Below are 25,310 nucleotides of genomic sequence, written 5' to 3'. Positions count from 1 at the left end.
CAATGATGGTGCCAACTTGGGCCAGTGAAGCAACATCCTCCACAACTAGACTGAAGAATAAAAAGGACAGCAACTTGTCTGTTCCCCTTCCCCCAATTACCCAGCGCTGTTCCCATCCCCCCAATTCCCAAATAAAAATCTTTTAAAAAAAAAGAGGGAGCTGGAAAAGCAAAAGGGAAGGGGTCTCTTTTACTAGAATTGCACACTGGTTCATATTGCGGTGTCATTCTTCTGATAATTATGAAAATAGTTTGTGTATATCATTTCCTGTTTGGATAGGGGGAGGTTTGAAAGTGGTTAATCACTGGATGTCTAAAGATGGCTAGAGGAGGCCATAAATGGAGGAAAAGGGAAAGAAGACAAGAATCCTTCAGTATGTTCTTTATTCTGTGCTAGGAGAAAAACTGTGTTGAAAGAAGTTTTATGTTTTGTGTTAGAATTCAGTATAAACCTGAACTTTGCTAATTATCTTTTAACTTGTTCTCAGACTGATCCTAGGATCAGAGTCTCATTCTTTTAGGCTCAGGTATCCAGGGCACACATCTCTAGACTTGAATCATTCCTCTCTCCATTTTTCCCCCCTGCAAATCTCACTGTATTATCAATTGCTGCATGAAAAATTGCCCCCAAAACTAATGCTTAAAACAACAGTAAACATTTGTTATATCACATAGTTTCTGTAGGTCTGGATTTTGGGAGTGGCTTAGCTGGTTGTTCTGGCTTGTGGTATCTCCCACAATATGACAGTCAAGAGGCTAGCTCAGCTTGCAGTCATCTGAAGGCTTGCTCAGCCTGGAGGATCTACTTCCAAGAATGGTTCACTAACATGGCTGGAAAGCTGGTGCCAATTAATTGGTGTAATGCCTCAGTTCCTTGCCAGGTGCCCACCCCAAGGGGCTGCTTGAGTGTCCTCACGTTATGGCAACTGGCTTCTCTCTAAGTGACCCAAGAGAGCATAAAGTGGAAGCTGCATAGTCTTTTATGACCTAGCCTTGGAATTTACACACCATAATTTTTGAAAAAGTGTATTGGTTACACAGGTCAGCTCAATTCAGTATGAGAGGGACTATTGTGTAGGGTGAAGATGCCAGGAGGCAGGAATCATTGTGGACCATCTTAGAGGCTGGCTACCACATTTATTTATTTTTTAATATATTTGAGGATGCCAAAAAAATGTATACACAGTTTAAGAAAGCAAAAAACTGTATTAATATATACTGATAACAAAAGATGAATACAAGTCACGTTTGACTTCGGCAATTGCCAGAGGTGCTCAAAGTGGTTTCCATCAGCATAACTTTAATACAGTTTTTTCCTTTCTTAAAATGTGTGTACATTTTTTTTGGCACCCTCTGTACATAGTAGCTCAAAGAGCATTCCTGAATTCCGGTACCAGCTTTTGAATAACATATTACCTTTTCATTTATCCTAACTAAAAAAATTATATCTCTTGGGACAGACCAATAAATCTTAAATGGAAAAGGCCAGAGAAAAAAAGGAGGCCTGAGAAGCTGTTTTCGTACTCCTGTGGCAATAACTTTCATTATATATACATTCTTACACTTCTCCTATCCTGAGATACACTGTTGCCCTCCCTATTCTCAAGATACTGATCACAGAACACTTCCCTTTGCATTGCACTTTTCTTTAACTTTATTATTATATTTTTATTTATTTTTTATTGGGGAACAGTGTGTTTTTCCAAGACCCATCAGCTCCAAGTCAAGTAGTTGTTTCAATCTAGTTGTGGAGGGTGCATCTCAGTGGCCCATGTGGGTATCGAACTGGCAACCTTGGTGTTATGAGCACTGTGCTCTAACCAACTGAGCTAACCAGCTGCCTCTTAACTTTCTTGATATATAGCTACAGGACTACTTTCTCAGATACTCTATTATCTTATCCTTCATGGATTTGCATATGAGAATTGGTCATAAAATATCAGAATAATCATCTTTCCATCATTTGCAGGATCTAGTTGTACCTACTGACTCATTTAAAATAAACACAATAGTTCTGTGAATAAATTTATTAAAACCCTTACCTATGACAGCAGTGATTATATCTGTGTAGGACACACTGTACTTGCTAAGTGAGTGAAAACTATTCTCTTTAAATAGAGAGTAGCTATTTGAAATATTGCTAGGCACAATGTCACTGAATCTGGACCCCACCCCCTATAAATTTCTTTAAGAAAAAGTATTTACAGAAAACCTAATCCTTTCCAATTCAAATTACTTGCCCAGCCAATACTCTGAAATGAATTGTATTCTGTTAGACAAAGTAATGGAAAAAACAACTTGTGGTTTTAATCAGTGGAAAGAAAATAATTTGGCAACTTCTTTAAGTTTGAATAGAACAAGATGAGCTGCCTCATCAATTGCCTTTAATGTACATTTTGTCCTATTTTTCATCCAAGGATCTAGACATGACAAGACAGTAGAGGTGTCTGCTGTTTTTTTTTTTTAAAGAATGTCAAGAGGTTTTGGCATTTCCTGAACAAGAAGAAACAGATTCTGTAAGAGGTTTTTTTTTTTTTAAACATTTTTATTGGGGAATTGGGGTGACGGGAACAGTGCTGGGGAATTGGGGGAAGGGGAACAGACAAGTTGCTGTCGTTTTGTTCTTCAGTCTAGTTGTGGAGGACGTTGCTTCACTGGCCCAAGTTGGCACCATCATTGCGCTCTTCCCAGGCGAGGCAGATCAGTCGCCGGCTTCTGGATGGCCGCTCACTGTGGCAGCTGGCCGCTCACGCTGGCTGCTGGCTATATACAGTAGCCCATGGCAACCCACTGCCACAGGGGCTGCAGCCTAAGCCGTCACCAGCGACTCACGGCAGCCCAGGTTCAGGTTGAGCTGTTGTTCAGCATCTTAGCTGTGGAGAGCAGTGTCACTGGCTCTCATATATGGGATCCGAACCGGGGCCCTCTGGCATCCCAAGCCAGCTTTTAACCAACGCACCACTCGGCTGGCCCTCTGTAAGAGTTTTGAGACTGATTATAGGATTCATATTTAACCCGTGTACATTCTTAATCAGCTTTAATTATGTCACTTGAGTGAAGAAAAAGATTTAAAGTAAAAAGAAACTCATAATTCATTGTATCCTTTCAGTCCATGGCAGACTTCTGGGATTCTTTGTGATTATTAAATAAAAAAGCATTGGACATGGGAGGTTTAAGAGATCGGAGTTTGGGTTCTGCCACTAATTAGTTTTCTAGCCTTGGAAAGCTGTTTAATACCTTTGGGTTTTTTCTTCTGTGAATCGAAGGGGTTTAATCTTTGGGCTTCTTTTTCACCAAAGAGCTTGACGCAATCAACACCAAATACAAATTTATCCCTCAAACAGCCTCGTTGCTTCGCCCTTCTCCCTTTTCTTTGAAAGTCTTCAAGGGGCTCTCGCATTCTCCTGCGTAGAGTCCCATATTGGTCCTCAGGGGGCTGCTCATTGACTCTTTGGCTGGTGGTGTTTCAAAACGGGAATGACATCTCGCTCTTCGTGGGAAAACCGTAAGGATACTCCGGGCTCCAGGCTGACATTTCTTTCCGGAGTCTCGGTCTCCTTTCCTCTTTATACCTTTAGGCCTTTCCCCGGTATCCATCGGTGATTAGCTTCGCGTTAGGCGGTTCTGAGGACAGCGCCAATTTGCCAGATCCTGGCAACTCTGGTTCTGAGGAGGTGGCATGGAAGGGCCTCACGATTTAGGGCCCTTTTGCGCGACTGCCTCAGAGTATGTAAACCCTATCGTGACAAAGCATTTCCGATTTTCTTCCGGAAAGCCCAACCCTGGGGACACAGCCACGCTTCTATAACCAAGTTATAGGACACCAGTGTGCGCCAACCACTAGTGTCTCAGAAGCCCTACTTCTCGGCTCGGGACCGGCGGGCAGTTGCGGCTGTGGCTGGAACTACAAGTCCCAGAATCCCCGCGCGCATGCGCGCTGCCATTGTGATGCTCCTTTCCCGGTAACTCGCCTTCTCAGGCAAACCTGAAGATAGCGGCAATTCTCCGGTGGGGGGCGGAGACGCTCTTTGCCGGACTCTCCGCCCTCTTAGCGATAGACAATGGGACTAGCCAACCGACGTGGCGAGCTCGTGTCGCGCCCTCCAATCAGCACCTGTGGCGGAGAGGTGGGCGTGCGCACTGGCAGGGCAGGTGGGCTAGGCTGTGCCGGGTTGCGAAGGGGGAGAATAACGTCGGGTCGGGTCAGCAGGCGCTGCAGTAGTCGCCGCAGCGGCGATGGGAGCGGTGGGGACGCGGCGGCGGCGGCGGCGGCAGGAGGAGGAGCAGGGGCTGGCACGAGAGCAGCGGCTGGGGGCGGCCAGCAGCGGCAGTAACAGTAGCGACCGCCGCCGCCGCCGCCAGTGAACGCGACGGTACCCGAGGGGACTACCCAGACGGCCGGCCCTCGAAGCCGCGCTCGGGTCCCGCCGCAGTCGGCGGCGGGGGATGGGCAGGCGGCGGCGATCCCGCTTGCTGAGGGTTGACCCTTGGGGGTCCCGGCCCTGAGCTGGACTCCAGCCCTCCGCCTGAAATCCCTGCGTCCACCCCGGCCCAGGTAGGACACGCCCCCCGAGCCCTCAGGGCGCCGCTGGGGGAGCCTCGGGCCGCGCCCTCCCCCAGCTCTGACCCCCTCCTCCGGCCGCACCCCTCGCCAAGTGACCGACCTGGTGCGAAGGGGTGGGGTACGGGAGACTCCTTGGTCGCTGCCCACGCCCTGGGCTGGTGCCAGACCCAGTCACCCCATCTCGAAGATGGTCTCCTTCCCCCCGGTTTCCCCGAAGACTTGTGTCCCGTTTCTCCAGAGGCTTTCGGTGTCTTCGCTGAACTTGGAGGGTCACAAAGCTTCCTTCTGTTTCTCTCTTTGTGGGTGACCCACATATCACTTGTGTTCCTCCTGCTTCTGGTACCAGGATTCTCAGGCTATCCTGAGCGCATCTTTCCTACCCCGCCTCCGCGAATATAATAAAAGGGGGCATGGGACTATAGAATCAGTTTGCTGTGTAGTAACAGCAATGAAGGCCGTGACTTTGTGTTACTTAGGGTGCGACGTAATGACTTGAGGGATTTGCTCGTCATTTGCTTTACTAAGATGATGTTGACACCCTGGGTTGCTGTGGGATGGACAAGACTCCACACATGTGTACTGTTAAATCAGAGCAGTAAATAATCCATTGAGATGCCCGGATACTTTATCCCACAGGGAAGTTAATTTTGTTTCGGTCGTGGTTGCATTAGAGGTAAAAATGACATTGAGTTGTACTTTGCTTTGAATTAAAGTTGATAGGTGGCAGCAATCCCGGGATTAACTCTTCTCATTGCTAGCTTTAGAAATTTTCTTTCTTTGAACATTAAAGAGGTCAGTTTTATTGTAACCAATAAATTATGTAAAGGTGTTTTGGTATTCAGTAGAAATTGAGTTTTTGTTTGCATCACATTATTATGAATGGGCACATGTGTGTGTACACACACACACACACACACACACACACACACACACACACACACACACACACACACACACACACACACACACACACACACTTGGAGGATTCCACTCAGTGTGTTTTGTTAACAGCGTTTGGTTCTGAGCCATTAATAACAGTTGCATTGGTTTCTAAAACACTGATTTGCCAGGTTAGACCACAAAGATGTGTTTGCTGTTTTCTTTAGGGTAAATGGAATAGAGTAACGTTGATTCGGAGGGAAGTGAATACTATGATTTTGATTTTAAAGTACTGAGAGAATTGAATGCTATGTATTTTTTATATATATAAAGAAGCAGTAATGATGACAGATATTACTTAATATGACTAATCTTGAATGCATCTGAACTCCAGAAAATTTTCAAATAAGTGTGGGACTTGGATGGCATATTGTTATCTATTCAAATTGAAAACATATTGAAAGAAATTTTTAATGTAGAAGCTATGTTTTCCAGTATGGTACATTTTTATCAAGGCACTGAAAGGGATGTTTGAAGCATGGTTATAATGGAAAGTTTCTCTAACACTTTTCCTTTATGATAGAATGCTAAGAAATACTTTTTCCCCTTTTCAGTGTTAGACACATAAAAGAAATTGAAGTCCTTAGCTACATTAATTTATAATATCAAATTGAAACAAATTTGATCTTTAGTAGGGGGATGACAGAATAATACATCTTACTCATTATCTTGTACTATGGTTAATAAAAAATGTAGTGAATTCTCTATTGTACTCTATGACTTCAGATTTTTGTGTCTTTTTATTTTCTTTTAAATACTGATGATTTTAATGCCTCAGGAAATCTTTATGAGATTAGGCTCATTTGCTTTAGCAAATTGAACTCAATTGTATTGGGCTTCAGTGTCTTTAAATGTAGTGTTAGAAGTGAATTTGTATAATTTAAACAACTTTTGAGGGTATTTTACATTAAAAATGCACTAAAATATGACAGTGGTAGATCATTGGCTTTTCAATGTAAACGAATTTTGCAGAGCTGAGTTTGCTATGATCATGGAATTTAAATTTAACTTTGGTGGGGAGCAGGCAATTCTTTATAAGTTTTATAATTTTAAAAATTAATATATTGATGCGACAACTTGATTACAACTCTTGAGAGACTGAGCTGGAACCACCCACCTAAGATACTTTCAACAGTCCCTAATCCTCAGAAACTGTGTGAGATAATATTTGTTGCCTAAAAAAAAAAGCAGTATGTAACAAGGGAAAATGTTTAATAACCATAATTGAAGGCTGAATTGATTAGCAAAATAAAACAACCACTGAGAATTAATGGGCAATATAGCTTACTTCCTGTCCCACTTAAAAAAAAAAGTCTTCTGTAGAAAAATGTTTTTATAGCTATGTGGCAGTCTTTACAATTTAAGTGCATGTTACTCAAAATTACTGTAGTCATGTATTCCTTCTTTTGTTATTTTTGAGGTTTTTGACCTATATTAATATAGCTGGAGCTATATTTTATTAGTAATATGGCAGGACATCTTCGGTATTTCCAGGTTTTTAAATTAAACATATTTATACTGTTTTACTTCCTTGTCATCTTCTGTTGTTATCCAGTGTATTGTAAACAATAATGATAGTAGTGGTAGATTTTGTTTCCCCAGGCTTCAGTGGATAGAATCCTTGTATTATAAATACTTTTACAGCTTTTGTGCTGTAAATGCTCTGTGCTTTCAGGTTAAATATCATACTTCCATAGTTGATAAAACAGCCTTTAAGTCTGTATGAAAAAGTTGAATTTTTTAGAGCTAAATTTTGAGCATAATTATACAACAAATATTACCACTCAAAAGTTTCTGTCCTTATATCTGGTGATATTTAAAATACAGATTGAAGTTATATTATTTATATAATGTGAATGTCAATTTTGCCAGGTTTCATCTTTTGAACAGGTGATTTTTAAGTAGACTTTTTGGTATATTTTCATTTATATTATGATTTTAAGTTAAACAATTATTCTCTTTGTGGTTATTTTATGTGTTCTTGATACTTAATTGAACATACAGTACATGGGAACTTTTGTTAACATTTTGGATTTTTTTTTTATTGGGGGAACTGGGGAAGGGAACAGTGTTGGGGAATCGGGGAAGGGGAACATTGTTTTTCCAGGACCTATCAGCTCCAAAAGTTGTTGTCCTCAATCTTAGTTGTGGAGGGTGCAAGCTCAGCTCTAGCTCCAGTTGCCGCTTTCAGTTTAGTTGTGGGTGTGGGGAGAGAGGGGTGTGGTGTAGTCTACCATCCCATGCGGGAGTTGAACCAGCAACCTTGTTGCACAATGAACCATCCGGTCAGCCTTATGCAGCTCGTGGCTGCTCAGCTCAAGGTGCCGTGTTCAATCTTAGTTGCGGGGGGCTGCAGCCCACCATTCCATGGCGGGGTGGAGGTGGGGGGGGGCAGGCCAGCAACCTTACTGCTAAGAGCATGCACTCTCACCAGCTCAGTAGCAGCTCAGCCCGGGCACAGTTCACTGGCCCATGTGGGAATCAAACTTGTGAAACTGTTGCTCAGAGTTGGCCCTTAACGAACTGAGCTACTCAGCCTCCCCAGGATGATTTTTTAACCTTGGTATGTAAGATCCTTGATGTTTTGGGATGTTGAGAGTTGCTTTTTATTCTATGAAAGAATTTGCTTTTACGTGAATTAGAGTAAAGCTTTTCAAGATAAAAAGTGTTTGAAAAGAATCTGGGATGTTGTAATGTTTTCTAAAACAGGGAGGTAGTAGCTTCTTGGCTACTTTTGGTAAGTTGTCAAGATTTAGCCTAACCATGTTAAGAATCAGTGTTATTTTTTTACAGAGAATTTGCCTATTTATTGAAAATAAGAATCAGTACTTTTTTTTTTTTCCAAAGATTTTATTGGGGAATCGGGGGAAGGAAAACAGACAAGTTGCTGTCCTTTTGTTCATCAGTCTAGTTGTGGAAGCCGTTGCTTCACTGGCCCATGTTGTTATTATCATTGCGCTCTTCCCAGATGAGGCAAATCGGTTGCCGTCTCTGGACGGCCACTCATGGCGGCTCTTGGCAGCTCACACAGGCTGCTGGCCGCTCACGGTAGCTTATGGCAGCCCACTGCAGCAGGGGCTGCACAGCCTACGCATCGCTGGTGACTCATGGCAGCCCAGCTCCAGGTTGAGCTGTTGTTCACCATCTTAGCTGTAGAGGGCAGTGTCACTGGCCCTCATGTGGGATCCGAACCGGGGCCCTGCTGCTCATAGCTGGCGTCCCAAGCCAGCTCTTAACCAATGCGCTACTTGGCCGGCCCAAGAATCAGTACTTTTTAAGATTTGAATTAGAAAACGTTTTTGCCATTATATCTGTTTTTACCAAAATGCTTTTCTCATTTTTATTCTTGTCTTTTTTTCTTTATGCAGCTTCAGGTAATTGCCTTTTGAAAATAATTTTGCATTGTTTCCCTTATCTTGTTCTAGCCATACCATCATCTGAATACTGTATTTTATTAATATTTGTCTGACATTTTCCAGGTGTTGTATATTATGGATTAAGTTTGGAAAACTTGTTCTCTTTTTTTCTCCCTTGATTCACTAAGTGCCTTAGTTTCTAATATATCTCAAAAATGGTTTTATTAACATTTTTCAATGACAAGGCAGTGAAGAAGGGAGTAAATAGGAAAAAGTGAGTAACTAAAGAAAAAAATATGAGCCTTGCCTCATGAAATTTGATTTGAAAAAATCATCTGGAAGCTAAAGCACATGGTAGATAGTAAACTAGATTAGGACTTCGTTTCTGCTACTTCTCTAACACTGCAAAATTCAACATGTCCAAGACAAAAGCCAGCCGTTTTTTTACTTCTTTAATTCTATAAATGAAAGTCTCACTAATCAGTCACCCAAGCTTAAAATCTAATTACTATATTTTTTGGCTTCCTCTTTCCCTTGGTTCTACCAGCATAAAAACCTCTCCTTTTCCTTTCCACAGCTACCACCTTATCTTAGCCTCTCTGAACCTCATTATCTTGCGTTAGAACCATTGCAGTAGACTCATCCACTTATCCATTTATTTATTAAATATTTGTTAAGTACCTACCATGTCACTGTATCAGGGGTTAGAGATTCAACACTGAGCAAGACAGAAATGATGTCACTTTTGGAGCTTACAGTACAGTGGGAGCAGACAATTGAAGAACAAGGAATTAAAAGTCTTCACAGTATCATAAAAACAAAGTGCAGACTACCACATGAACATATTAACAGATAGACCTAACAGTCTGGGAGGTATGTTCAGGGAAATAGTCTTCTGCTTTATCAACCACAAAAATTGAATTTTTGAAGCTTATTCTGCATACTCTACCAGATTTAGTTATTCTACATACATATTTTACTAGTCTATTCTACATACTCTACCAGGTTCAGAGGTTAGTGGATATATTATAGCCATAAGTAGCTAATTAAAAATAATAGTAAAAAATACATGTTTTTAAATTTAAAATTTTTAATAAAAATTAAATGTTCACACAACTCCTGAAACAGTTTTAGACAGATCCTTTCAGAATGCCAGAGTACTTTAAAATCTTGTCCAAAAGAGTCCACCCTTCCCTCCGATGCTGGTTTCTACCCCAGGCCTCAGTTGCTTGAGTACTGACAGAATGCCTATGTTATGTTTCATACTCAGTTTGAATCTTAGGAGTTGGAACTAGGCATTACCAATATGGTTACGTGAAAGAGGTCTTCCAGGTTTGTAGTTACGAGTCTCTCAGTAGCTAGAATCTAACTGTGTATAGGTGAGTTATTAAATGTACAGGTAATTAGGATATAATTTGAATAACTTTTAAGATTAAAGATATATAAATGTATTTATAAAGCAGAAAAAAAATCCCTTATATGCTGGCATCTGTTTCTTTGGCTTAGAAAATGACGTTAGTTAACCACTAACCTCTTCCATTAATAAATGGCTATTAAATGAATATAAACTGTTTGTTGTGCATCAAGATGAGATTTGAATCTGCTCACATCTTTAATATATCATAGGACCTTAGATTACTTAACCTCTCTTTGCCTTAGTTTTGCTATTTTTATTTTTATTTTTTACTTTATTTTTTAAATTTTTATTTATTTATTTTATTGTGAAATAAACATTTAAAAAAAATTAGTTTTAGCTGTACAACACAGTGCAGTAGTTATACTTTCAGTTTTGCTATTTTTAAAAAGGGAAATTAATATACTTAAATCCAATTACAATGAATATCAATACACAGAAGGTTTTGTTTTGATTTTTTTTTTCTTTGTCTTAGTGGTAGGATCATAGACATGCTTTGGTTGGTTGATCTGGCTACAGTAGATTTTACCCAAGGTCTGGTCTTATTTAGTGTTTTCCTTACAATCTGGCCATATAAATTACATTGTATTTTCTATGAGGGAAGAATTTGTTTATGTGTTGTTAGCATGGTAGCCAAGCAAAGGAGCGCTAGGTTGTTTACACTTTTATTCTGTTGTCAGTAATTGTAACCATGCTGACTTGTAAAGTTTTTCTTTAATAGATATTTTGCTTTCTTGAGTACATTTATTGAACCCAGAGATATTCCATGCTGCTGGAAGTATAATTTACCTCCTGTGAAAGTTTAGAAGGAACAGTTGAAGTGTGAGTGGTTACTACATTTTCTTTCTCTTTTGCTATTAGCAAATGGAATTATTCACAAATTTTCATCTCTTTTTCCTAACTCTTTAGAGAGGCTCTTGCCCAAAACCTGTGGGGTACATCTATGTATTATCTTTATGCTCAAATATAGCTTCAAAAATATTTCCTTAGCCTTTAGACACATCATAAGCACTTCTCATGATTAATTCTGACATTGTTCCCATTGAGATTACAATTGTAGGTAAAAATAATTTTTCTATTTTTCTATCAAAGAGCAGAATCTTGCATTAATTATGTATGACACTTATAAAACCATGCTGTTATCTACTTAGTGAATTATCTGGCTCCTCCCTCCCCTACCATTGTAGGAGAATTTTATTTTTTCAGCCTGTCTAGATAATGTTGGGTTGTTGGAAAAGTCATGATATATTTTTTTCTGTTTTTCATTGCAAAAATGCGTCATGACTTTCCCGACAACCCAATAGTAGCCCTAACTGGAGTCCCTTTCCTTAGATGCGTTTTATCTTCCCTTGTTCTGAAGTCCTTCATGGCTCCCCTTTGTCTACTGAAATAGAAGTAAGTCCATCCTGTTCCTTGACTGATTTTTACAGTCCGAATTCAGTTAATCTTTCAGGCCTATGTATTCTTTTTCCACTATCAGAACTCTTATCCATTTAGACTAATTTATGAATTCATTTTCCCATGCACGTGTATGTTGTGCTCATTTCCTCTTCTGTGCCTTCCTCCTCAGTCAGTTAACTTTTGCCTTGAAACAAACCACCCAACAATTCAGAGGCTAAAACAAATAATCATTAGTTGACTGTTCCATGGTTGGCAGTTTGACTAGGCCCAGCTGAATGGTTCTTCTTTTGATCTCTCCTGAGCTCACTTATGTGAGGCAGCTTGGGTTTCTTCACAATCTGGGTTCCAAAACCAGCTAAGGTGGGCAAGTTTACAGTAAAGTGCTTTTCAAGTTTCTGGGTCATGTTTGCTGATGTCTCCTTGATTAAAGCAAGTCACGGAGTCAACCCCGGTTTCTAGGATGGAGAAAGAAACTACCTCTTGATGGGAGATGCAGCATGGTCACATTGTAAAGGGATGTATACAGAGGATTGGGAGGAATTTGTGCCTATTTTGCAATCTACCACCAGCCACTATAAATCCTATCCAGCACCTCTTAGAAACTTTGTATGATCATCTTACCCCATGTTAATCTCCCCCAATTCTGATTTGTCATATGCATTTGGTCCTTACAATTTGATGTTGATTAACTTTTTATACTTTTTTACCTTTTAAATCCAGAGAATTACTGTAAATTTTTGTTTTTGTACTGTGTTCTATTTCAAAGAATAATTAGAAATAATTGACGGCAAAACTATGCATTATATTTTCTACTCTTCAGTGTAGTCATTGCAATTTATTGAATGAGTACATGTTGAATTTTCAAATTGACTCTTAGTTATTTGCTTGAGGACTACTTAATTTTATTCAGCAATATATGAGGGGAAAGACATTTTGTTCATTCTTCCATTCATTAAACATTTATTGAAAGATTGTCCTGGGTAAGTATTATGCTAGTACTAAGAATACAGAGATGAGTCGAATTCTGCTCTTGACTCCAAGAAATTTATAGCCTATTAGGAAGACATTGTAAATTGTATATGTGATTCTAAGCCTATTTCTTTGCTCTGAACCTAGATTTCTTCCCCATGCTCAAGTTAATTGGCTTTTCAATATTACGTAGATAGGCCAGTCTCCGCTGTCTATGACGTTGCTATAATAGTTGTTGCCTAATCTATTTTGTGTCTGGTTTTCCCTGCCTCTGGTATATGACTATTATCTGTTACTTTGTATAAGATATATTAATCATAGACTACATAAAACATATCTTTAAAGAATAATTATAAAGCCTAGTGGTCAAGAAATAGAACACTGCCAGCAACGTTACTCAAAAAGAATCCATTCTTGTGATTTTTGTGAGAAATTATATCCTTACTTTTCTTTATAGCCTTACTACTGATGTTTGCATCCCTATTTAACATAGTTTAGTTTTCCTTATTTTGAACTTTCTATAAAAGGACTTATATTGTATATATTCTTTTGCTTGATTTTTTTTCAGTGGTGTTTGTGAGGTTCATTCATGTAGTTCAGTGTAGTGGTAGTTTCTTCATTTTCATTTTTGTATAGTTTTTGAGGTAGGTAGATTAGTGGTCCCCCAAAGATATTCATGTCCTAATTAACCCCTGAAACCTGTGGATATGTCATCTTATATGGCAGAAGGGACTTTGCAGTTGTGATTAAGTTAAGACTCTTGAGATGGGAAGATTATCTTTGATTATCCAGGTGGGTTCAATGTAATCACAAGGGACCGTATAAAAATGGAGGCTATATTTTGTCAGCGAGAGATAAGGATATGTGATGATTGAAGTAGAGGTCAGAGAGAGATCTGAAGATGCTACACTACTAGCTTTGAAGTTGGATGGTGGGGGCATGAGCCAAAGAATACAGGCAGCTTCTGGAAGCTGGAAAAGGCAAGGAGAAGTATTCTCCCCTAGAGCCTCCAGAAGGAACATAGCCTTGCTGACTGACACCTTGATTTTAGCCCTAGTGGAATCCTGGACTTCTAATCTCCAGAACTGTAAGATTATATCAGGGATGCCAGAAAAATGTATACACATTTTAAGAGCTGTTAACCCTTAGGTCAGCGTTGGTCAAGCAGTAGTTCGCCATAATTAAAAGTATCTGGACGCTGATGGTAACCACTTTGAGCACCTCTTGGAATTGCAGATGTCAAACATGGCTTGTATTCATCTTTTGTTATCGGTGTATATTAATACAGTTTTTTTCCTTTCTTAATATGTGTATATATTTAAAAATTTTTTTAAAAAATTTTAAATTATTTTTTGTGAAATACACATTTTTAAAAATTAGTTTAAGCTATACAACACAGTGCAATAATTATACTTTTTAACCCTTCGAAGTGACAACCTCCCTCCCCTAATCCGCTGCCCCACTTCCCCCCCATATCATACATATCTATTACAATTCCCATGACTCCACTCCCACACTATATACTCCATGTCCCATGAGTATATATATATATTCACTTATAGTTGACATACAATATTATACAACATCAGCTTCAGGTGTACAGTGCAGTGATCAAACCTCTGCCCCAACTATGATGTGGTCTCCCTAACAAGACATATGACCATCTGACACCCTATAAAATATTTACAACATTATTAATTATATTCCTCAAACTGTCTTTCAATATCCCTGTGGCAATATTGTAGTTACCTATTTATGCTGTCTAATCCCTTCCCTTTCTCCCTCATCCCCACACCGCTCCCAACTAGCAACCATCAGTTGTTCCTCTATATCTCTGAGACCATTTCTGTTCACTTTGCTCATTCATTCAGTTTTTTAGATTCCACATATAAGTGAGATCATATGGTATTTGTCTTTCTCCGACTGACTTATTTCACTTAACATAATAGTCTCTAGGTCCATCCATATCGTCCCAAATGGTACGATTTCATTCTTCTGCATAGCGGAGTAATAATCCATTGTATTGTGTATACATTTTTTTGGTACCTTCTGTATAAATTTGTGTTTTGCCACTGAATTTATGGTAATTTGTTGTGTCAGCAGTAGGAAACTAATACTTTTTTTTTTTTACTCTATGAATATACTACTGTAAATCCATTCTTCTCTTGCTGAACATCTGGGTTGTTTCCAGTTTTTGGAATTTATGGACAGTGTGGCTGTGAATATTATTGAACATGTGTCCTGGTATACACGAGAGAAGAATGTTTTTAGGATATATACTTAGGAAAGTTGCTGGGTGACAGGGTGAGCATATTTTCAGCTTTACTTTATAACACAGAAATATTTTTCCAAAGAACGTTCCTATCAGCCCTAGACTCTCATGAGTCTAGTTTTTTATTTTTAAAGAATTTCTTCTTAGATATTCACTATGATAATGTTTCCTTCCTTTATGTAGGTAGTTACTCAAAGTTTGCTTTGAGTCAAAACACATTTGGGATCTAATTTATACTTTTTCCAATCTAGAAATAAGTGGCATTGATTTATTTTATCCCCTTTTTGATCAACTAATTTTTCTATTAACTTTAAAAGCAAAATTATAACAATGCAAATGCTGTAACTTAATTTGTAATCATAATTGTAGAGTAATAATTTTTCTCTTGATGACAAAAACATTTTTATATGAATTTGATTAATAGTAGTTGTATAATAAGTTTAAATGCTAGGCCTTCATGCAAACATGATAATTTCCTTTCATCAACATTCAAATAGTACAGGGACTGTTTTGGACAGTATTATGTCTGTAAATGTGACTATTTCTCCTTCTGTTGATTAAGAAGCATGCAAAATGATGAACTAACATTTATTGAGCACAGTCAGTGTGCCAGGCACTGTGATAAACATTTTACAATGTCATATATTATCACTTTTACCCCTTAGATAGCCACTGTTGTTTTATAAATGAGGAAATTGAGGCACAGAGACGTTAAGTAATGGGCCCTAGTACACAGCCAGGATTTGAATCTAGGTCGTCAGGTCTTAATCTCTATTTTGTGAGGAGCACCTGGAGTTAGAAGACAATAGCCACACTGCAGTGTTATGTTAATTTCTCAATACTGTTATAAGGGAGTTCTCTTCCTTAAGTGTGGTTTGGTCTGATGTATGTTTTTGGAATTCTTATACAATTTTTAATCCATTTGCCTTTTGTGCCTCTCTTATCATTCTTATTTTAATTCTCTGTTTACTTCTCATTTTCTCTCATTTTTTTGTTATATTTGTATATGTGCAGCTATATGATGTTTAAATTACATACAGTTGATGTCTCATTTTTAGCTGATTAACTTAACCAAATATCTAGCTATTGATGGACTGCAAAGTTTATAATTTTTTATTATGGTAGAGGATACAATGATTATGATATGGTCTTCATCTTCAAGGAATTTGTAATCCAGAAGATTGTCAGTGTTTACATACTAATTTGTTGGCTATTTTCTTCTGAATCTTTTTCTGTCTAGCAAATGTTTCAAATGATTTCTTGCCACATGTTATTTTACAAGTTGAATCTCCATTTAGTGTGTTCTGTCCATATTTTGATCTTCTTTGGGTCTGTTTTGGCAATACTGCTGGATTTAGCATCATTGTCTGAATTCATTAGCATGCTCTTTATTCCTTATTTTAGGTTATTGAGGATTTTGCAAAGAAGGAATTTATTTAATTTCTCTCTTGCAGTATCTAGTTTTCTTATACCAAGGTTGATTATTATTATTTTTTATTTTTATTTATTTTATTTATTTACTTTTTAAAAGATTTTATTGGGGAATTGGGGGAGGAGAACAGCGCTGGGGAATCGGGGGAAGGGGAACAGACAAGTTGCTGTCCTTTTGTTCTTCAGTCTAGTTGTGGAGGACGTTGCTTCACTGGCCCATGTTGGTATTATCATTGCGCTCTTCCCAGGTGATGCAGATCGGTCGCCGGCCTCTGGACGACCGCTCACGGTGGCTCTTGGCAGCTCACATCGGCTGCCCGCCACTCAGGCTGGTTGCCAGCCACACACGGTAACTTATGGCAGTCCACTGCAGCAGGAGCTGCAGCCTACACCGTCACTGGCGACTCACAGCAGCCCAGCTCCAGGTCGAGCTAATGTTCACCATCTTAGCTGTAGAGGGCAGTGTCGCTGGCCCTCATGTGGGATCTAAACTGGGGCCCTGCTGCTCAGAGCTGGCGTCCCAAGCCAGCTCTTAACCATCGTGCCACTCAGCTGGCCCTATCTTTTATTTTAATAGCTGAGCCATCCTGCCACCTGTTGGCAGCTCAGCGTCAGCTCAGCTTGGGCTGGGCATCGAACCGCTGTTGCTCAGAGCTCACACTCTTGAGCAAGCTCTTAACCAACTGAGCCACTCGGCTGGCCTGATTATTATTTTTATTATTATTATTTAAAATTTTATTGCGGAAGAGTGTGTTTTTCCAGGACCCATCAGCTCAAGGTTAAGTCGTTTCAATCTAGTTTTGGAGGATGCAGCTCAACTCCAAGTCAGCTGCTTTCAATCTAGTTGTGGGGGAAGGAGCACAGCCCACCATCTCATGCGGGAATCGAACCGGCTACCTTGTTGTTAAGAGCACGTGCTCTAACCAACTGAGCTATGCAGCCACCCAAGTTGATTATTTTTAAATTATTAGCGTTACTGAAAAAAATGAGTCCCAAACAGTTATTTGACAGCATTTGTGCTGTAGCCAAATTCTATTAATTTTTCAGATATAATCTGTGATGTGGCATCAAAAAGAACCTGTAGTTCAGGTACAACTTTGAGAAGCTGTTGCCCCAACCAATGAAGCCTGGTGTATTAGTTATCTATTGCTGCATAAAAAATAACTCAAAACTTGTATTTTAAAATAACATCTATTAATTTCACAGTGTCTGGGGGTCAGGATTTTGGGTGTGACTCATCTGGGAACTCTGTTGCAGGTTGCAATCAAGTAGGCTGTAGTCATCACAAGGCTCAACTGGGGAAGGATCTGTTTCCCAGTTCGCTGATGATTACTGGCCTGATTCAGTTCCTTGTGGGTGGTTGGACTGAGGTCCTCAGTTCCTTGCTAGCTGTTGGTACCTGTTATGAGTGGAGTCATATAATACTGCTAGCAGAGGCTGCCCTCAGTTCTTTGCCATGTGGGCCTTTCCTTGGGGCAACATGGCAGCTTTGTTCTTCAGAGCAAAAAAGTTGAAAGAGCCAGAGAAAGAATGTGAGCAAGGTAGATGTCACAGTCTTCTATAATACATCCAGGAAGTGACATCCTATCACTTTTGGTGTGTTATATTCATTAGAGGCAGGTCACTAAATCCACCCACACTCAAGGGGAGAGGATCAATAGTGCAAGATTGGGTTCATTGGGAGCCATTTAGAACCAGTCTAGTACACCTTGGTAGCTTAAAAGATGCTGGGCTTTTTTCCTAGGGTTCAATTCCTAATTGGAACAGGTGTATTCTTAGATTTATTCATTGTTGTGAAGGACTCTACCCAGGGCATCATTTTGTTTCATGATCTCTTTTCACTGGTAATTTAAAGTGAGACAGTGAAAATTATTTGGCTTTTGTAGTTATATCTGAGGGGTACACAGTAGTCTTATTTAAAAATTAAGTTTTTTTTGTGGTAAAATATACAAAAAATTTTACCTTTTAAAAAAAAATTTTTTTTTTATTGGGGAACATTGTGTTTTTCCAGGACCCATCAGCTCCAAGTCAAGGTTGTCCTTCAACCTGGTTGCAGAGAGCGCAGCTCACTGGCTCATGTGGGAATCGAACCAGCAACCTTGTTGTTCAGAGCACATGCTCTAACCAACTGAGCCACCTGGCTGCCCCTACATTTTACCACTTTAAACATTTTAAAGTGTACAATTCAGTGGCATTAAGTACATTTTTGTGCAACCTTTACCACTGTCTATCTCTATGACTTTTTCATCTTTCTAAAATGAAACTCTTTACCCACTAAATCCTAAATCCCCATTAAGTACTGTTACCCACTCCTCACAGTTCCTGGCAACCACAAACAGAAACTGCTTTCTGTCTCTAAGAATTTGACGAATCTAGGCCCATTTTTAATGAAATCATGTATTTTACCTTTTGTGTGACTGGCTTATTTTACTTAGCATAATGTCTTTAATGTTCATTCATGTCGTAGCATGTGTAAGAATTTCCTTTCTTTTTAATATTGAATAATGTGCCATTGTATGTATGCACTACATTCTGTTTATCCATTCATCTGTCACTTGGAATGGACAACTTGAGTGCTTCCACTTCTTGGCTATTAGGAATAATGCTGGTATGAGCATAGGTGTACAAGTATCTTTTTGTGTCCTTCCTTTGAATTCTTTGGGTGTATACTTGGAAGTAGAATTGCTTGATCATATTGTAGTTCTGTGTTTAATTTTTCAAGCAACTTCCAATACTGCTTTCTACAGTGGCTGCACCATTTTACATTTCCGTTAGCAGTGCACATGGGTTCCAGTTTCTCCACATCCTCGCCAACAATTATTTTCTTTTTTTATTTTTTGATAAGTCACTCTATTGAGTATAAAGTGGTTTTGTAGTTTTATCTGAGGGGTACCTAGTAGTGGATTTGCATTTCCCTAGTGGTTAATAACGTTGAGCATCTTTCCATGTGCTTATTGATCACTTGTATATTTTCTTATTTTCTTTGGAGACATTCAAGTCCTTTGCCCATTTTTAAATCAGGTTGTTTGTTATTTTGTTATTTAGTTACAGGAGTTCTTTATATATATTTTTGATATTAGCCCCTTATCAGATATATGATTTGCAGATATTTTCTCCCATTCCATGGGTTGCCTTTTCACTCTGTTGATAGTATCCTTTTTGCAAAAAAGTTTTTAATTTTGATTAAGTGCAGTTTATATTTTTTTCTTTTGTTTTGTGTCATATCCAAGAAATTATTGCAAACTCCAGTGTCATGAAGCTTTCCTCCCTATGTATTCTTCTCTTAAGAGTTTTATAGTTTCAGTTCTTACATTTAGTTCTTTGCTCCATTTTCAGTAAATTTTTCTATATGGCAGGGGTCGGCAAACTGGGGCTCTTTGGGAACGTACATGTGGCTCTGAAGTAAAATTGAAAATGAAAATAAAACTATGTTATAAAATTTTTAAAGGATATTATTCACATAATGGTGATTACATTTGTTTTAAGTCTCTTGAATACTTTTTAAATTGTTGTGAGGGACAGGATTGACTCTTCCATCTCAAAAGTTTGCCGACTCCTGGTATGTGGTCTAAAGTAAGGGTCCAGCTTCATTCTTTTGCATGTAGTATCCAGTTTTGCGAACACCATATGTTGAAAATGTTGTCCTTCCCTATTGAATGGTCTTGGCATCCTTGTTAAAAATCATTTGACTGTATAACGATGGGTAAATTTTTTAATTTTTAAAAATAGTGTTTTTCTCCTTATTGTCAAAATACATGTTTGCTATAGTAAATTTACAGAAGAGGAATCGTCCCCAATAAAATAATCATATTATATAGAAACAACCATTGTTAATAGTTGGTAAATATCAGTTTAGCTTTTTTTCTGTGTGTAATTTATGTGTACACATTTTCAATAGAAATGGGATCTTAATATTTATATACGAGTTTGTGTGTGTATATATGTATATGTATGTGTTTTATAATTCACTTAAAACATAAAGAACAGCTTTTTTATCTAAACATGAACCTATATGTTGCCTTTAAAAGTTAGTTTTCATTTATTTATTTATTTATTATTTATTTATTTTTTTTTAGCTGAGCCATCCTGCTGCCTGTGGGCAGCTCAGCTCAAGCTGGGCATTGAACTGCTGTTGCTCAGAGCTCACACTCTTGAGCGAGCTCTTAACCAACTGAGCCACTCGGCCGGCCCTAGTTTTCATTTTTAATCAGTTAAATATGCACTTGATTTTAAAAGTTGAGCGATTCTATACACTTCATTATAGAAAAGAACAGTCTTCTGGTCTCCCCACTCTGGCTTTTTACTACGAAAGATAATGATTCAGTTTTTTCACTACCTATTTCATTCTTACCACAGTTAGGTCCTCTTCTCCAGTGATGTTATATCTTAATTTTGGTTAGGGCAATATACAGATAATTTAAGTTATTATGACTCTGTAAGTGTTTTTGACATCTGAGCTGTGAAACTTATATCTATATAGATATAGATATAATCAATTAGTATTTTCTATACTAGTTTTTATTTTTCCTGGAGCTAATTGTGTTATGTTTTTCTTAGCTTAGTTTCCTAATCACTGATTCAATTTGAAACCTTCCATCAGTTGTAGAAGTCTCCTCTTCATGCATTCAAGTTCATGTAGGTGTTCTATCAATAGCATTATCTTTGAGAGATCTCTCCTAGAGCCGTTCTGTCCTAAAGGCTAGGGAGCATGACTTACTCATCTTAGTATTCCCACAGATTTTGGCAGGGTACTCATCAAATGTTTGTCTATTGAAAGAATGATTGGTAAAAGTTCAGATTGTAGAATTTTTTTTCTTTTTAATATTTTATTGGGGAATTGGGGGAGGGGAACAGTGTTGGGGAATCAGGGAAGAGGAACAGACAAGTTGCTGTCCTTTGGTTCTTCAGTCTAGTTGTGGAGGATGCTGCTTCACTGGCCCATGTTGGTATTGTGATCATTTTGCTCTTCCCGGCTGAGGCAGTCGGTTGCCGGCCATTGGACGGCCGCTCACTGCGGCTCATGGCAGCCCACTGCAGTCCCGCTGCAGCCTATGCCATTGCCAGTGACTCATGGCAGCTCCGCTCCAGGTTGAACTGTTGTTCACCATCTTAGCTGTAGAGGGCGCAGCGTCACTGGCCCTCATGTGGGATCCGAACCGGGGCCCTGCTGTTCAGAGCTGTCATCCCAAGCCAACTTCTAACTAACGCGCCACTCAGCCGGCCCCCCAGTAAAATCTTAAAAAAAAAAAGATTTATGCCTACATTAAATAATAATAATAAAGTATATCTAATGTTATTTACTGTATTAAAATTAAAACCAATATTTTAAATGTATTTACTTTAAAATAATGAAACCATTATATGTTAACATGTGAACTATTTTCCAAGACAGAAAAACAAATTGGTGAAATGAGTGGTATTGTTTTACATTTTTTCAAGTCTGTTCAGTGTCTGGCATTGATAGAAGATAGCTGGCGTTTCATACGTCTGTGTTCAGATTTTGCAATATGTTGCTTTGCTTGAAGCATATGAAGCAGATAGGGCCTCATACAGATACACAGTTGGATAAGGGAGGAATATTTTTATTATTCTTTTCAGATAACTATAGATTTTCTTTTTATAAATTAAAATTTTTAATTAAATTAATATATGGTAAGTGACGTTTTTGGTTCTTCTGTGAGTTCTAGCACATGTGTAGATTCATGTAACCCTCACTATATCATAATAATAATCGCAATAGTTCATAATAGCTATAACAGCCCCCCCAAACCCCTTCATACTATCCTTTTATAGTCATACCCTCACCCCACCTCTAACAGTTAGCAACTGCTGATCTATTCTCTGTCACTATAGTTTTTCTTTTTGAGAATGTCATGTAAATGTAATCATATACTATGTAACCTTTGGAGACTGGCAAGTGGTGTCAAACATCTTTTCATGTATTTATTTATATGCAATCAGTAAGTGCCTGTCTTTTGACTTGTTTTAAATTGCACCATTTGTTTTCTTAGTGTTGGATTTTATTTCTCTGTATATTTGGAATCAAATCCTTGATTGAATATTGTGATTTGCAAATATTTTCTCCCAGTTTATAGCTTGTCTTTTCATTTTCTTAATAGTGTCTTTCACAAAATAAAAGGTTTTAATTTTGGTGAATTTCATTTTATCAGTTTTTTTCTTTTATGAATTGTGCTTTAGGTATCATGTCCAAAACTCTTTACACAAGGTTTGCTCATAAATTTTTTTCTAAAAGTTTTATATTTTACATTTAGATCTGTGTGTGAGGTTGAGATTGAGGTCAGTTTTTACATTTGGTTGTCCAACACTATATTTCAACTATCTTTTCTACATTGAATGGGCTTTGCATCTTTGTCAAATATCAGTTGGTCTAGAATAGGCAAATCTGTAGAAATCAAATAGATTAATGGTTGCCAGGGGCAGGGGAAGGAGGGCCTGGAGAGTAACAGCTAATAATTATGGGGTTCTTTTTGGGATCGTAAAAATGTTCTGGAATTAGATAGTTGTGATGATTATGCAACCTTGTGAATGTACTACTGAATTGTACACATATACTTTAAAATGATGAACTTTATAATATGTGAATTATATCTAAACTTTAAAAAAGCTAAAAATTTAATTGGCTTATTTGTGTGGGTATATTTCTGGACTCTTTTTCTATTTCCTTTATCTATATATCTGTCCCTTTGCCAACAGGTGGCAGGATGGCTCAACTAAAAAAAAAGCCTTTTGCTTGAATTTCAGTTGAAATTTTGTTAAATATTGAACCCATCTTGCTTGCCCAGGATAAATCACATGGGGTTGGGGTTGGAGTGTTATTTTTTTTACGTGTTGGCTGGATTTAATTTGCTAATATTTCGTTAAGAATTTTTCTATCTATGTTTATGAGGAAGATTAGTTTATTTTCTTTTCTTGTATTGTCATTAAAAAAAAAATGTCTACACTAGGCGTTATCTCCTCTCTCCCCCTTACCCCCAGCTTTATGACTGGTTTTGATATCAGGGTAATTCTGGCCTCTTAATTGAGTTGGGAAGTGTCTTCTCTCCTCCTGTATCTGAAAGAGGTTGTATAAGTTTGTTTTCTTTTTTCTTTAAATATTTGGTAGAATTTGCAGTGGGGGAAAAAAATCTCTGGAACCAGAAGTTCTTTTGTGGGAAGGTTTTAAATTATGGGTTCAATTTTTTTAATAGGACTATTTAGGCTATTCCTTTTATCTTAGGTAAATTGTTGTGTTTTTTGGTTTTTGAGGAATTGGTACATTGTTGCCTAGTTTATGTGTATAGTGTTGATCATATTTCCTTAAATATACTTTTAATGTTTGTGAAGTCTATAGTGATAACTCCTATTTCATTCCTAATATGGATAATTTGTATATTCCCTTTTTTTCTTCCGCCAGTTTTCCTAGAAGCTTTATAGATTTTATTGATCTTTACAAAGAACTAACATTTGATTTCATTGTTTTTTTTTCCTTATGTTTTTCTAGTTTTAATTTCATTGACTTCTGCTCTTTGTGTTTCTTTCCTTCTTTGTTTATTTAATTTTTTTTAGCTTTTTAAGGTAGAAGCTTAGGTGATTAACTTGAGACATTTTCTCATTTTAAATATAAGCTTTCAATGCTATAGTTAATTTCCCTGACCTCTGCCTTAGTTGCATCCCACAAATTTTTATATGTTGTATTTTAATTTTTGTTTAATTAAAAATATTTTCTAATTTGCCTACAGACTTTCTCTTTAGGTTATTTAGAACAGGCATTATCAAACTTTTTCTTCAAAGTCCAAATAGTAAATATGATAAGCCAGAATGCCAATTACTTTACTCTGCCTGGTAGTATGAAAGCAGCCATTGATAATACATAGATGAATGGGTATGACTTTGTTCCATTAAATGTTATTTACAAAAATCAGCACCAGCCCTGAAGTTTTTGTTTAATTTCCGAGTGTTTGTAGAGTTTCCTCTTATTTAGCCGCTATTGATTTATAGCTAATACCATTGTGATTAGAGAACATACTATGTATGACTTCATTTAAATTTGTTAAGATTTGTTTTGTGACCTAGGATATGACATGGTCTCTCTTGGTATATCGTTCCATGTGTACTTAAGAATGTGTATTCTGTTTCTGTTGGGTGGAGTGTTCTATAAATGTCATTAGTTTCTTTTAGTTGATGGTTGTATTCTGCATCCCATAGATTTTGAGTTGTGTTTTCATTGTTGTTTGTCTTGAGATAGCTTTTGATTTCTTCCTTAATCTCAGTTTTGACCCAGTCGCTATTTAGTAGCATGTTATTCAGCCTCCATGTGTTTGTGTGCTTTCCAGGTTTCTTTTTATAATTGATTTCTAGTTTTATAGCATTGTGGTCAGAGAAGATGCTTGATATGATTTCAGTCTTCTTAAATTTATTGAGACTGGTTTTGTGTCCTAACATGTGGTCTAGATGGTTGTATTCTGATTCAGTTCTCTGATACCAACTGGATATCTTACAATTCAATTCAATTCTGACATTAAATGTGTAGAGTTAGTGAAGACACTACAGGTGAAGGGGCACAGTCCCATAAGACTGCCTCCACGGAAGACTTTAGCTATAAGTCCTGGATGTCCCCAAGCCACCTTGCCTGGCTGGCTACAAATTTGGGGCTTCCCATAGGTTCGGTAATTTGCTAGATAGAACAACTCAAAGAACTCATGAAAATGCTATACTTCATGATTACCTTTTTATGAACAGCCAGAAGAAGAGGTATATATGACAAGTCTGTAAAGGTTCCAAGCACAAGAGCTTCTGTTTTTGTGAATTAAGGGTATGCCACCCTCTCAGTACATCAATATGTTCACCATCCAGGAAGCTCCCTGAGCCTGCTGTTTAGCATTTTTATTTTATTTTTTTTAATTTTTATTTATTTATTTTTAAAGATTTTTATTGGGGAATTGGGGGGATGGGAACAGACAAGTTG

General features: G+C 37.9%; 1 protein-coding gene across 2 annotated transcripts in view; it reads left to right on the top strand.

The window, feature by feature from the left end:
- The first annotated feature begins 4,145 nt into the window (after positions 1-4,145).
- TTBK2 (tau tubulin kinase 2) overlaps positions 4,146-25,310 on the top strand; it is a 136,459-nt gene continuing 115,294 nt past the window's right edge. For both annotated transcript variants that reach the window (XM_019645008.1, XM_019645007.1), the window contains exon 1: positions 4,146-4,554. The gene's annotated coding sequence lies outside the window, so the exon portion shown is untranslated. The remainder of the gene's footprint in view (positions 4,555-25,310) is intronic.

This window comes from Hipposideros armiger, unplaced genomic scaffold (genome assembly GCF_001890085.2).
Source record: "Hipposideros armiger isolate ML-2016 unplaced genomic scaffold, ASM189008v1 scaffold_92, whole genome shotgun sequence".
Taxonomy (NCBI): Eukaryota; Metazoa; Chordata; class Mammalia; order Chiroptera; family Hipposideridae; genus Hipposideros; species Hipposideros armiger.
This window is presented reverse-complemented; position numbering and strand designations above follow the sequence as displayed.